Raw genomic sequence first — 12485 nt, 5'->3', positions numbered from 1 at the left:
ATCAAAATCTATGAGTTTTAGATTTATAAAACATCCACCATTAAAATTAAAACACATGCAAATCTTCTTCCCAATGTAAAACAAAAAGTCAATGATCATTCCAAACACCGTTGTCGCGGACTTGCAGGTCAACTCGGGCAGGACCACTGGGGAGCTAAAGAATGAGTAACAAGTGAGTTTGAGCTACCGATCCGGCCTGGCAACCGGATTCCGTTCACTGAGCACACGGGCTCGCAGACATAGGTCAGCAAACGTAGAACAGAGCGGAGAAGAGACGACCCCTTTCCGGACACTCGATTATTCGCAAAGCGGATAGACCAGAAACAAAGACCACGTGAAGAGTACACCGGATGCATCAAAATCAAATAATCGATTAAGTGCAGACAAGAATACAAAGAATGGCCTCCGGCCTCAAACAGAGCTTCAAGCTCAACACCCACACACATATCGGTGAGCCTTTGGTCAGGAGCACATGGGCTTCCTACGCGAGTACAGGCCTCACCCACCTCACCGAATGCACGGAGCAGGAAACCCACAACACTTCATGGCGCAATCCGACAACACCTTCCCCTCTCAAAATGATCAATCCCACACCCTTGTTCACACGCGGTCGACGAGTTTTCCCCTTGTGGCCAGAATCCTCCATGACATCCACCCCCACAAAACCGCATATCCTTCGGCATGTGCCAACTAGTACAGCTGTGGAGAATTCCAAACTGATCCTTTCTCGTAATCCTCTAAACCATCACCGATCTGGTCCTCATCCGGCTCCTCGTCCTCCATCTCCGTGTTCCGGTGTCGCCTCCTACCACTTCTTGAAGACCTTTATCCGCTTCTCTGTAATTGATACGGCTACCCTTGTCCCGTTGTCGCAGATATCCGCGTGTACATGTTGGATCGAGCAGACCATCAAGGTCTTGTACTAAGGAGTCAAAGGAAGACCACAAGCTTGTAGTGACTAACCGGTTTGGTTGTCGGAGATCTTCATGGAGCGCACGAGCTCACAAACGTGTATCCAAGTCGGGCCTATCGTTGGATTCCAAAAGATGAGCACACGGGCTCGGAGACTCAAGTAAATACACAAAGGCGGACAGAAACATAAATGAGAATGCGGACCTAAACACAAAGAGCGAGAGATTCAGACACAATAAACCAGTAATGGATTTAAATGACAGAAAACCAATAATGGATTTAACCGGACTCGGCCAACAATAGATCTTCAAGCTCCAAACACACAGAAACGATGAGCCCTATGTTGAAAGCGGCCGTCTAGATGCGGAACAATATCTCAACACTCTTAGTTATGAAGATTGTCAGAGAGAAGACATAAATAGTTGAGAGTAATAGACAACTACATCATAACACAATATCAACTAGTCAATGAGGAAAAGAAGAAGAAACAATGATGGCACAAGCAAGTATGTAACTGTATTTTTTTGAACTTCAAGTTACAACAAAATGGAGGCAACAATAACTACAACAACAACAACAACTTTACAAACTAGGTTACAAAGCCCGTTATACACTAACTGGGCTAGGGCAACTACCCTTTGGCATATTTAGAAAATTGTCCTACATCTAGTTTGTCCAAGGGGACAATGTGAATACGGCCATTATATACCCATATTTGACACTCCCCCGTAATGGGTGTATACACCAAAATTCTATAAAAAGAATAAATAAGAGTTACAGATTATACAAAGTTATCGAACATATCGACTTTGTTCGAATCGGCAAAATCCGAGATTAGAAGGCCGAGTCGGCCAGGGTTGGAAGAACTGAAGCCGATCTTCGAATTGTTGATGTCGATTGTTCGAGAACGCCTTAAATGTCTGACTAAATCGGATTGATTCTTCTCTACGCCCATCTAGTGCCGAAGGGATCAGAATTGATCCGCCGAAAGACACTTGGTCATCCCATCTGCAACATTATCGACTATAGGTATCTTCTCGAGGCCGATTTTCCCTTAAATGACACAGTCCCGAACAAAGTGATATCGAACGTCGATATGCTTGGAAGCGTTGTGATGAATCAGATTTTTTGATAGAGAAACAACACCCTGACTATCACTGTAGAAAATTGGAGCTTCGTCAGAGTCGACTTGTCGAAATGTGTGCGCCAACTGACAGAGCCATAAAGCCTCTTTCGCCGCATCGGACGCGGCTACGTATTCAACCTCGGTTGTTGATGTGGAAGTGCACTCTTGAAGTTTTGGTTTCCACGAGATTGCTCCATTGCCGAATTTGAGGCAATATCCGATCATTGACTTCTTACTGTCCACACAACCGGCAAAGTCTGAGTTGGTATAACCTATCGAGAAATGAAGTGTCAATCCACAAGAAAATGAATATGCTGAAATACACAACTCTGACACACAAAAAATGGTGTACATAGATTTAACTTGGAAACCCCAACGCGGGAGAAAACCACGAAGAACGAAGCTTCACTATACAATGGATATACAACAACGAGATCAGAGTACAACACTCTCCCTACACAGAGTGTAAACAACCTCTCAGGGCTCTTGGCGTATGTTGTCACTAAACACAACTATGGCGCCACTCACTCACTCACACTCTCACACACACTCTTCTCTGTCGCGCTACACTACTGAGACTCATACATTCACCTATTCTGCGTGTATTTTTTTTTCATACATTGATTGCCCTAGGTGTATTTATACTAATACACAGTATTGGCTATTTACAAGTGTAGCCCCTACTACACATCACTAATTATTATCTATAATAATAAGTGTTGACTGTCTAGTCGGTCTGGTCATCGACCATCCGGTTCGGCCCGACTAGTCAGTCGTGTCTTCGACTTGGATCTCCTTTCTGTCAACTCACCTAGTCGACTCTCACAGTCAACTTTCACGCAATCGACTCCTCAACCACCGGCACTCGGCCCGAATAGTCGGCACCTCCTAGTCTTCGACTGTTGGCTCTCTCTGAGCAGTCAACTCCTCCCACGAGATGGACATATTCCTAACATAACCGACTACGCCTAATGTATCAGTCGGGCCGAATAGGACGCCATAGTCTTTTGTGCCCACAAGGTATTTGAACACATGCTTAACTGCGTTCCAATGCGATCGACCAGAATTATGCATGAATCTATTGACAACTCCGACGACATGAGCAATTTCAGGTCGTGTTGCGACCATCACATACATCAAGGAGCCGACTACTGGTGCATATGGTACCGACTTCATATCTTCCCCCTCTGGACCGGATGTCCAACAGTCTCGCTGAGACAACCGAAGATCAATATGGAGCGGGGTTGAAGCAGATTTGGCCGATTGCATGTTGAAGCGACTCCTTGAAAGATATGGACTCGACAACTTGCTTCGGTTGTCGATGAGGGAGCTTATGGAGTGGGTCAAGCTCCCCGGCAAGGGACGAAACACATACGTGCTTCTCTAGGAGTTTGAGAAGCGGTTTGCACGCTTATCAACGCTAGACCAGACGGTGCTCGACACTAGCAAGGTCCTCCTTTTCATCAAGTCGGTCGATCCACATGATCGAGAGAATTTCGGTCTCCTGCTAGAAACGGACGAAGGGCTCGCAACTGACTACGCCGTGGTAAACCGAGTCTGCGGCCAATTCGATAAACGATGGGAGTGGAACGACGAATGGTTGTTGTCGACCGGCTTAGGCACGAGAAGTATAACGGAGGACGTTCCGACTCGATCGAACTAAACGAGAAGACGACTTGAGTTGGGCCTGGTTCTGGGCAACGTGGTTGACGGCTCGTCAGTAGACACGACATTGGATGAGTTGACGAAGATGGTGCGCGATCTCTAGATCTCTCAGGCCCGGAGGGAAGGTAGGGGTACATTGTGCGACCGACGCCCGCTCGTGGTTCAGTCGGACCGTCAAGAATTGGACGGAATGTCGACCGTCCTGACTCTTGACCCTCGTGTAGGCTGAATCGTTGTCCAACACCTTTGTCTCCATCCGAGCCGCCGTGATGTATGGTTCGCCGAGGATGATCGGATGGGAGGATTTCTCCTGCATGAAGAAGTTTTGGTCAATGTCGACATCGTTGACCTTCGTTCGGACATTCGGGCACACTCTGTGTCGCTCCTCCGTGGCTCGGGTCACCGCGTGTATCTTTCATCCATGCTTGGCGTTGATCGGCCATTTACTATTCTTATAGAAATCCATTGACATCAGATCGATTTCTGATCCATGGTCTATAAGTGCTATTACCGGTTCCTTCACGTCCCCAATCCGCACCGGGGTCTCCATCGTTGCTCTTGCCCAGTGTGGCTTTAGGAAATGGCTATCCGAAAACTCTTCTTCCATAGACACCTCTTCGATGTGGGCTGCTTTTACCTTGACAGGCTTCTCCAGCTTGACTCCAACAAAAGTCGCTTTCTTTTCACGAGGTTGACGATAGAATCATGGAACTCCCTCCTGGCAATCCCAAGCACCTCCAGGGTGAGTTCCACCCAGCTGTCAAGGATTCATTCCTCCAAGACCTTCTGTTGGTTCGTCACTCTCTCTATCTCCAAGCTCAACCAGAAGCCCAAAAATATCGTCTTCTTGTGTGGGCCGCCCCGTCATTTTTTTTGGCCCGATATGGCTATCACATCGGTTAGAGGGACCGGCCCCTCCGGCCTTTCTGACCCGTTTTTCCTCAACTAGAACAACTTCGTAGTTCGGGCACGCTGCTTCTATGAACCTGGTATGCTCCTCCACCGGATCATTCCATTCGGTGACCTGGACCCGCCTCTCCACGCGGTCCACCGCCTCCTTCTGCAACCTCTTCCCAGAGAGGGTTTCAAGTACAACCCGCTAGAATCCAGTGTCATTTGTTGTCCTGCCATCTATTAGGAATAGTACTAAGACAAAGAAGTAATTAGTACTAGCCCGGAAATTTCATCTTCTCTCGTGGGCCGGCCGAGCCCCCGTCATTTTTTTTGGCCCACTATGGGTGTGACATCGGTTAGAGGGACCGGCCCCTCCGGCTTTTCGGACCCGTTTTTCTGACAGGAACTACACGCTCCCTATACGCAACGCTCGGCCACAGCCGAGCTTAGAATCATACACAGAAAAACGGGAAATAAATGCACGACACAATGAAGAGAAGGGTACACAGGATGTTTACGTGGAAAAACCAAACTAGGGAAAAACCACGGCAGCCCACAGGCTGCAAACTATCACTATGTTACAGTGTACAACAGTAACGCACCGAGGCAACAACCTCGAGCTTTCTATCTTCGCCACAAGCGGCGGTTACAACAGAGGCAACGACCTCTTCCTCTCTCTCTCTCTCTCTCTGTACACAATTACGCGCTCTGATCTCTCGCGCCAACAAGAATGACAACCAACAATACAAAAGTTTGCCCTAAGTCATATTTATACTAATATGACTTTTCGGCTATTTACAAATATAGCCACGATGGACTCTCAGAAACATATTTACGAATATGTCTCTTCATCCAGTGAGCACTTCTCACCGGGTCTGCACCATCCGGCTCTCCGTAGCCGGGTACTCCTCATCCGGTTCTCACCGGGTCTGCACCATCCGGCTCTCCGTAGCCGGGTACTCCTCATCCGGTTCTCACCGGGTATGCAACATCCGGCTCTCCGTAGCTGGATACTCCTCATCCGGTTCTCACCGGGTCTACACCATCCGGCTCTCCGTAGCCAGGTACTCGTCATCCGGTTTCGGCCTCGGCCAAGTTTGCTCATCAGCATTGTTCTTCTCCCTTCCCATCCGGAGGGACCTGTCTCCCAACATTTTCCTCAACTAGAACTTCATAGTTCGGGCACACCGCTTCTATGAACCTGGTCTGCTCCTGCATAGGATCATTCCATCTGGTGACCTCCTGGACCGGCCTCTCCGCGCGGTCTGCCTCCTCCTTCTTCAACCTCTTCCCAGAGAGGGTTTCAAGTACAACCAGCTAGAATTCAGTGGCATTCGTTGTCCTGCCATCTGTCAGGAACAATACTAAGACAGAGAAGTAATTAGTACTAAAAGATGAGGATTAGTACTAAGAGAGGTGTAGAACTCTCGAGAGAAGGAAAGAGAGAGAGAGAGAATGATGATAACAAAAGATATATATTATGTGAAGAGAATACAGTAGTAGCTAGGAGGCTTAAGACTAGCGTTGAACCGATTTAGTTCGAAATAATGACTTGTGCCTCTTATATAGTGTTTTCAGGAGTACTCCTGAAGTTTCTAGAATGTTCCAGAGAAATCTAAAATATACATCAATTTTCTATAGTGAAATAATAAATGAAAATAATATCCTTTGTATTACAATGTATAGTTTAATGGCAAGAGCTCGACCCATGTAACATAAGGTCATGGGTTTGAATTTTGCCATATCATGACACTATCCCCCCTTTAAAATGAGGAGTTTTACGAGTCGTTTTGGATTGAGGACCCGGTTTGTTTGGATATTGATGATGGAAGTCTTCAAGAAGAGCACGAGCATTGGTCACATTCTCTATTGGTTCCCAAGTACGCTCGCTGGGACTATATCCTAGCCAATCGACCAAATAGTAGAGCTTGTTGCGAACAATCTTGGAATCAAGGATGGCGGCAACCTCGTAGTTAGGTCCATCTTCAAGTTCGATCGGGGGTGGAGGGGGTTTGATATGACCTGGGATAGTGTTGTCCTGATAGGGTTCTAGAAGAGAACTATGAAATACCGGATGTATCCGTAGTTGCGGAGGTAGATCGTGACGAAAAGCGACATCATTAATTTTTCTGATAATACGGAAAGGACACAATTGTCGATAATCCAATTTATCGCATGGGCAAAGTAGTCTTGATGTGTCGTCGTAATAGCCATACCCAATCTCCAATGTTAAAACTGGATGGAAGCCGATGACGATCCACATAATCCTTGTGTGTTTGTTGAGCTTGTTGTAAATGAGTAGATAAATCTGCCTGTATCTTGCGTAGCCACTCCAAACGATCCTCTGCACAAGGATTTGTGGGTAACTCCGGAGTTTCGAAAACACACCACTGGGGATGATAGCTCGTATAAGCATAAAATGGTGTGACCTTAGTCGATGAGTGGACAGAGTTATTATACGCAAATTCGGCGAAATGGAGAATATCCTCCAAGTCATCTTGATGATAGCTTAGAAAACACCGAAGATATTGTTCCAGCGTTGTCATGGTGTACTTTGTACACTACGTAAAATATGTGTGGAGTACCCGATTGACTAAGTATAAAGAAATAGGAGAAAATACTACAATAATTATGTTACATGCATAGGGCAAGATTGGAACCTTGTACCTCCATGTTAACGATTTTAAGCCTTACCATTGTACTAGCATATTATGAGTTTTAAAGTTATACAAAACTTTATCCCATGTAAATATTATAGATAAGCATGATAGAAAAAGTTATTCATGCATACACACTTGAGTTAAATGAAAAGATGTGATAGAAAGCTAATCATGCGCATGTAGTGTGCATGAAAGCGAAAGTTAGAAAAGGCATGATGCTTGCATGTGATAAACTTAGATTCTTCCATCACTATATAAGGAAGAGAGAAAGATGTATATGTTGTTGAATATTTTTTAGAAGGAGGATTAATAAACTATACTTGTGGGGATTCACAAGTTTTTTATCTCTTTCTTTTGATCTAAATTCATATTATTATCTAAGTGTTGATTAATACACTATACCCGTGGGTTTATCCAACCACATGACGAGCCATGAAGAGTGGTTCTCTTTTTTGGAGAAACCGGAACAACCAGGGATTGTCGAAACCGGAGACGACACCCCTCACCCGATTGTGCATGTCGGAGAAGTCCCTTTAACCCATGTCGGACCAAAGGGGAAGCTGATGAACGTATTACACGTTCCGACTATCACAAAGAACCTGGGATCGGTTGGACAAATCGTCGACCAGGGAATGCAGGTGCGGTTTACGCACCTCGGGTTCTTCATCGAGGAAGAAGGCCGGATAATTGCGCAAGGGCACGGAGAAGGGAGGATGTTCATCCTCAACACTAATGACATTGGCACCACTATGTTGGCGAAAGGGCAGAAGGTCAAGTTGGACATTGACTTGTGGCACAAGTGGATCGGCCACGTCAATTGCTAGAGGCTTCAATACCTGCAATCGAAACAAGTTGTTGTCGGTTTGCCGAAATTTAGCGGCCAGAAAGCCGAAATTTGTGAAGCCTACCAACTCAGGAAGCAACACCGGCTTCCATTCCCCACCGAATGAAACTAGAGCCATAACAAGCTTGATCTAATCCATTCGGATGTATGGGGACTAGCACAGAATGTTAGTCTTGGCGGGAGTCGGTATTTCATCTCCTTCAACGACGACTACAGCCCACACACGTGGATCTATCTCATCGAGAAGAAAAGCGAAGTCTTTGACTGTTTCCGGAACCTTCAAAGCTTAGTTGAAAGGGAAACGGAGAGGAAGAGCAAGTGCCTGTGGTCGGATGGTGGAAAAGAATACTTTTCTGGCCAATTCAACAATTATCTATAGCAGAACGGAATTCGGAGAGAATTCAGTTGCTGATACACACCGGAACAAAATGGTGTGGCCAAGAGAAAGAACCCGTCGATTGTCGACGCGGCAAGGGCAATGTTGGAGGAGAAGAGCATGCCCCAATTCTACTAGGCTGAGGCGGTCCGAATGACCGTTTACATCCAAAACCCGATCAGAAACAAGGTGTCAGCACATGAGATGTATTTCGGGCGGAAGCCGAATTTGAGGCACCTTCAGATATTCGGTAGCATAGCATATGTGCATGTACCGGATGAGAAGCGGAGGAAGCTAGATCCGAAGTCTGAGAAGTGCATCCTAGTCGGTTACTCGCATGAGTAGAAGGGGTATAAGTGTTATAATCCCCGAACTAAACAGGTACGAGTAAGTCGAGATGTCGAGTTTGATGAGTCGGCATCATGGTACTCCCTACCGACTCCAACTCCCGATTAAGACCTGATTCCAGAAGATGAGGCTAGTGAGCCCAAGGAGGTCCAAGAAGAAGATGAAGACCTCAACACTCTAGATTAGAGTCCGATCTCATTCCGGCTAAGTGGGTTGAATGAGCGGTTGAGTCGGGATGACCAGTCGGATGAAGAACCGGCGAGTAGTGGAGACTCTACCGTGCTCTCTCCGCGCAAGGAACCAAGGAGTCGGTTCACGCGCAAAGAGAAGGGGAAGAAGAAGATGTCGGAATATGATATCGGCAATGGAGGGTCGGATCGGCGTGAATCCGACTCTGGAAAGGAAGAAGGCGGATCTTCATAAAGGAAGTCTGAACCGGCCAAGAAGGGCCTTAAACCAAGTAATGAAAACTTACGCCGGTCAACCCTTCGAAACAAAACTGTCATGAGGTACGGGTACAATGAGTACATGGCGCATCACTATGTGTACATGACTAAGGTGGCGGAAGTGCGTGAGCCGGAGAGCTACATAGAAGCAATGAAAGACGCAAATTGATGTGCTGTTATGGTGTACAAGGTAAAGGACAACGTCAACGGTTCGGTCAACTGGTACAAGGTCCGGTTAGTGGCGAAGGGATACGCACAGACCCACAGAATCGACTATGACGAGACATTCGCTCCAGTAGCGAAGATGACGACGGTTTGTGTGGTACCGACGGTTGATTCGGCAAGGGGATGACATCTTCACCAAATGGACGTGAAGAATGCATTTCTTCAAGGTGATCTTGAAGAACGGGTCTATATGATCCAACCCCCCGGTTTCCAATCAGAGATGAACAAGTCGGCAGTGTGCCGACTCAAGAAGTCGCTTTACGGTCTGAAGCAAGCCCCCCGAGCTTGGAATGCGAAGATCATGCACTCGTTGCGTAAGACGAGGTTTGCGGCCTCAAAGTCCAACTCTTCATTGTTCATCCGGAATGGTTCGGACGGTTCGGTTTGCATTTTGCTTTATGTAGATGATTTAGTCATCACCGGACCCGGACTCAATGAAATCGGCCGAGTGAAGTCCCAGCTATCGGACGCGTTTGAAATGAAGGACCTAGGGACCTTCATTATTTTCTTGGGATCGAGGTGATATGAACCCTCGATGGCATATTGCTCTCACAACACCATTATGTGTTAAATATGTTGTACAAGTTTGGCATGACGGAATGCCGACCGATCCCTACACCCCTGGACTAGAACCTGAAGCTACGTCCCGACTCCATACCGGCCTGCAATGAGAAACGATTCCGACAAATTGTCAGAAGCCTTATCTACTGACAATCACCTAACCCGACATCAGTTATCTAGTCAGAGTGATCAGCCAGCTCAGGTAGAAGCCGACCGTCGAGCACCTTCAGTGCGCACACCGGATACTCCAGTCTGTTAGTGGCATGAAGGACCGGGGACTGTTATACCAACACAAAATAGCCGGGAAGCTAGTCAGATATACAAATGTTGACTGGGCTGGTGATGCATTGGATCGCCGATCCACCTCCGGTTATAAGTTTTAGGACCGGGGACTGTTATACCAACATAGTGTCGTAGTGTAAATCGCACACTATGAGAAAATTGCATTTTTGGTCCCTCCGGATGGGACGAAGTAGACCAGCAAGAGCTAGATGAAGAAGGCCGGTGAGAGTCGGTGAGAACGGACGAAGCGCATGGGTAAGGAGGACCCGGTAAGGAGACCCGGTAAGAACCGGCAAGAGCCGGATAAAGAAGGCCGGTGAGAGTCTCTCACCGGATGAAGAGACAAATTTGTGAAATAGAAGAAAATATTTATTACATGCATAGGGAAGGATTCAAACCCTATACCTCCACGTAGATAAACCCCAACCTTACATTGTACTAACTTATCCTAAGTGTTTTAAATATAGATTTAATATGTGTAAGACCTTTATTTACGCCTACCTTTATTAAAAGTCAATTCATGCATTTCTAGACGAGCTTCAATGGAGTATCCACGGGATACGGCAACAAAATCCGACGTGGGAGGCATTTGAAGAGGCGCTAAAGATCACGTTCGCCATCGAGGACTCCTCCAAGGCAACAAGGAGGGGATTCGAAGATTGGGTGGAAACACCGGATAAGGGGATGAAGGTCCTCGATGTGTTTTCGTCATTCGAAAGTCGGTTCGGGAGGTTGTCTGTGAGAGATCAAGCTATCCTCGCACCGGACAAAGTGATCATGTTCCTACGAGCCGTGGACATCCGGGACCGGAAAGACATTGGAGTGCTTTTGGAGGACACGACCACTGAGAGTGGCCTCACCGATACATGGGATAACGTGCGAGATATCATCGCACGATACACAAAGAGGGGGCAATGGCTTGCTAATGAAGAAAAGAGGGTTTCGGAACCGATTCCAGAACCGAGATCCGGATTGGAAGACCATCAACCGCGGGCTTGGGAGATTACGACCAAGAAGGGAATCGACGCAACCACGGTGGAGCAGTTGCTGAAGGAGATGGAGAATCTAAAAATCATGATGGTGAAGAAGGTGGATGACTGTCCCACAAGTTCCAAGTATATGGACCGTCGGTGTATATAGTGTGATAGCACCAAACATGATCGGGGATTGCGGCGAGCACAAGGAGGCGTTACGACGGGATCTTATCTACTACGAGGGAAATTGGATCCATTCGATGGACTCTCAGAAGCCACTCCGACCGAACTTCCGAAAAGGCGGCATGAAGAAGGTCCTAGAGGAGGAGATCGCGGCGAAAAACAACTATGTGACAACCGCGGGAATACGTGTGGGGGAGTCATCTGGAGCAAAGGCGTCTTTTTGGCCAGAAGTGCTAGAAATTTCGAAGAAAGCCGACCATGATGAAATCCAAAGCGCCGCGGAATGTATCCGGGAAGCTACGGGATGGGAGTGCCCCGTAGATAAGAATAGCGTACATGCGCTATGTCAATTGCATGAAGTGTATGTGGATGGAAAACGACGGCGCACAGATGATGCGGCCGGACCATCAAAGACGCCGGAGAGCTGGAACTCCGAAGGAAGGGGAAAGGAAAAACAATTCCTGCATTCAAACTCGCTTCGGACATCGAACAACAGACGGACCTAAAGAAGGTGTTTGAAGAGAGAATCCTTGATAGTCGGGTGGAATTTTCGCTTCGGGAATTACTCGGAATAGCGAAGAAGGAGTTCCACGACCTTCTTGTGGATCTCGTGAAGAGAAAAAGATAAAATACAGAGGAAAATGCTGCAAGGGTAAATGCGAACACGGTTTTAATGAATGACACCGAAGTGGAGGATGAAATTCCGAACTCCCACTATACAAGGCCACACTGGGCACGTGCAACTACGGAGACTCCGGTCCAAATCGGCAACATCAAAGAGCCCGTGCTAGCATTGATTGATCACGGAACGGAGATCAATTTGATGTCCAAGGAGTTCTACCGGAAGGGGAAGTGGCCTATAAACACTAACCATGGATGGAAGATACGGGCAGCCACTAAAGCAACGGAAGATCTATTTGCGGCTTGTCCGGATGTGACGGTGAAGATCGGGGATGTCGAGATCGACCAAAATTTCTTCGTACAAGACC

The sequence above is a fragment of the Azolla caroliniana genome, unplaced genomic scaffold (genome assembly GCF_043228905.1).
Source record: "Azolla caroliniana isolate FFs.n. ecotype wild unplaced genomic scaffold, voAzoCaro1.0.p SCAF_11, whole genome shotgun sequence".
In the NCBI taxonomy this organism is placed as follows: Eukaryota; Viridiplantae; Streptophyta; class Polypodiopsida; order Salviniales; family Salviniaceae; genus Azolla; species Azolla caroliniana.
Note: the sequence above shows the minus strand (reverse complement) of the source record.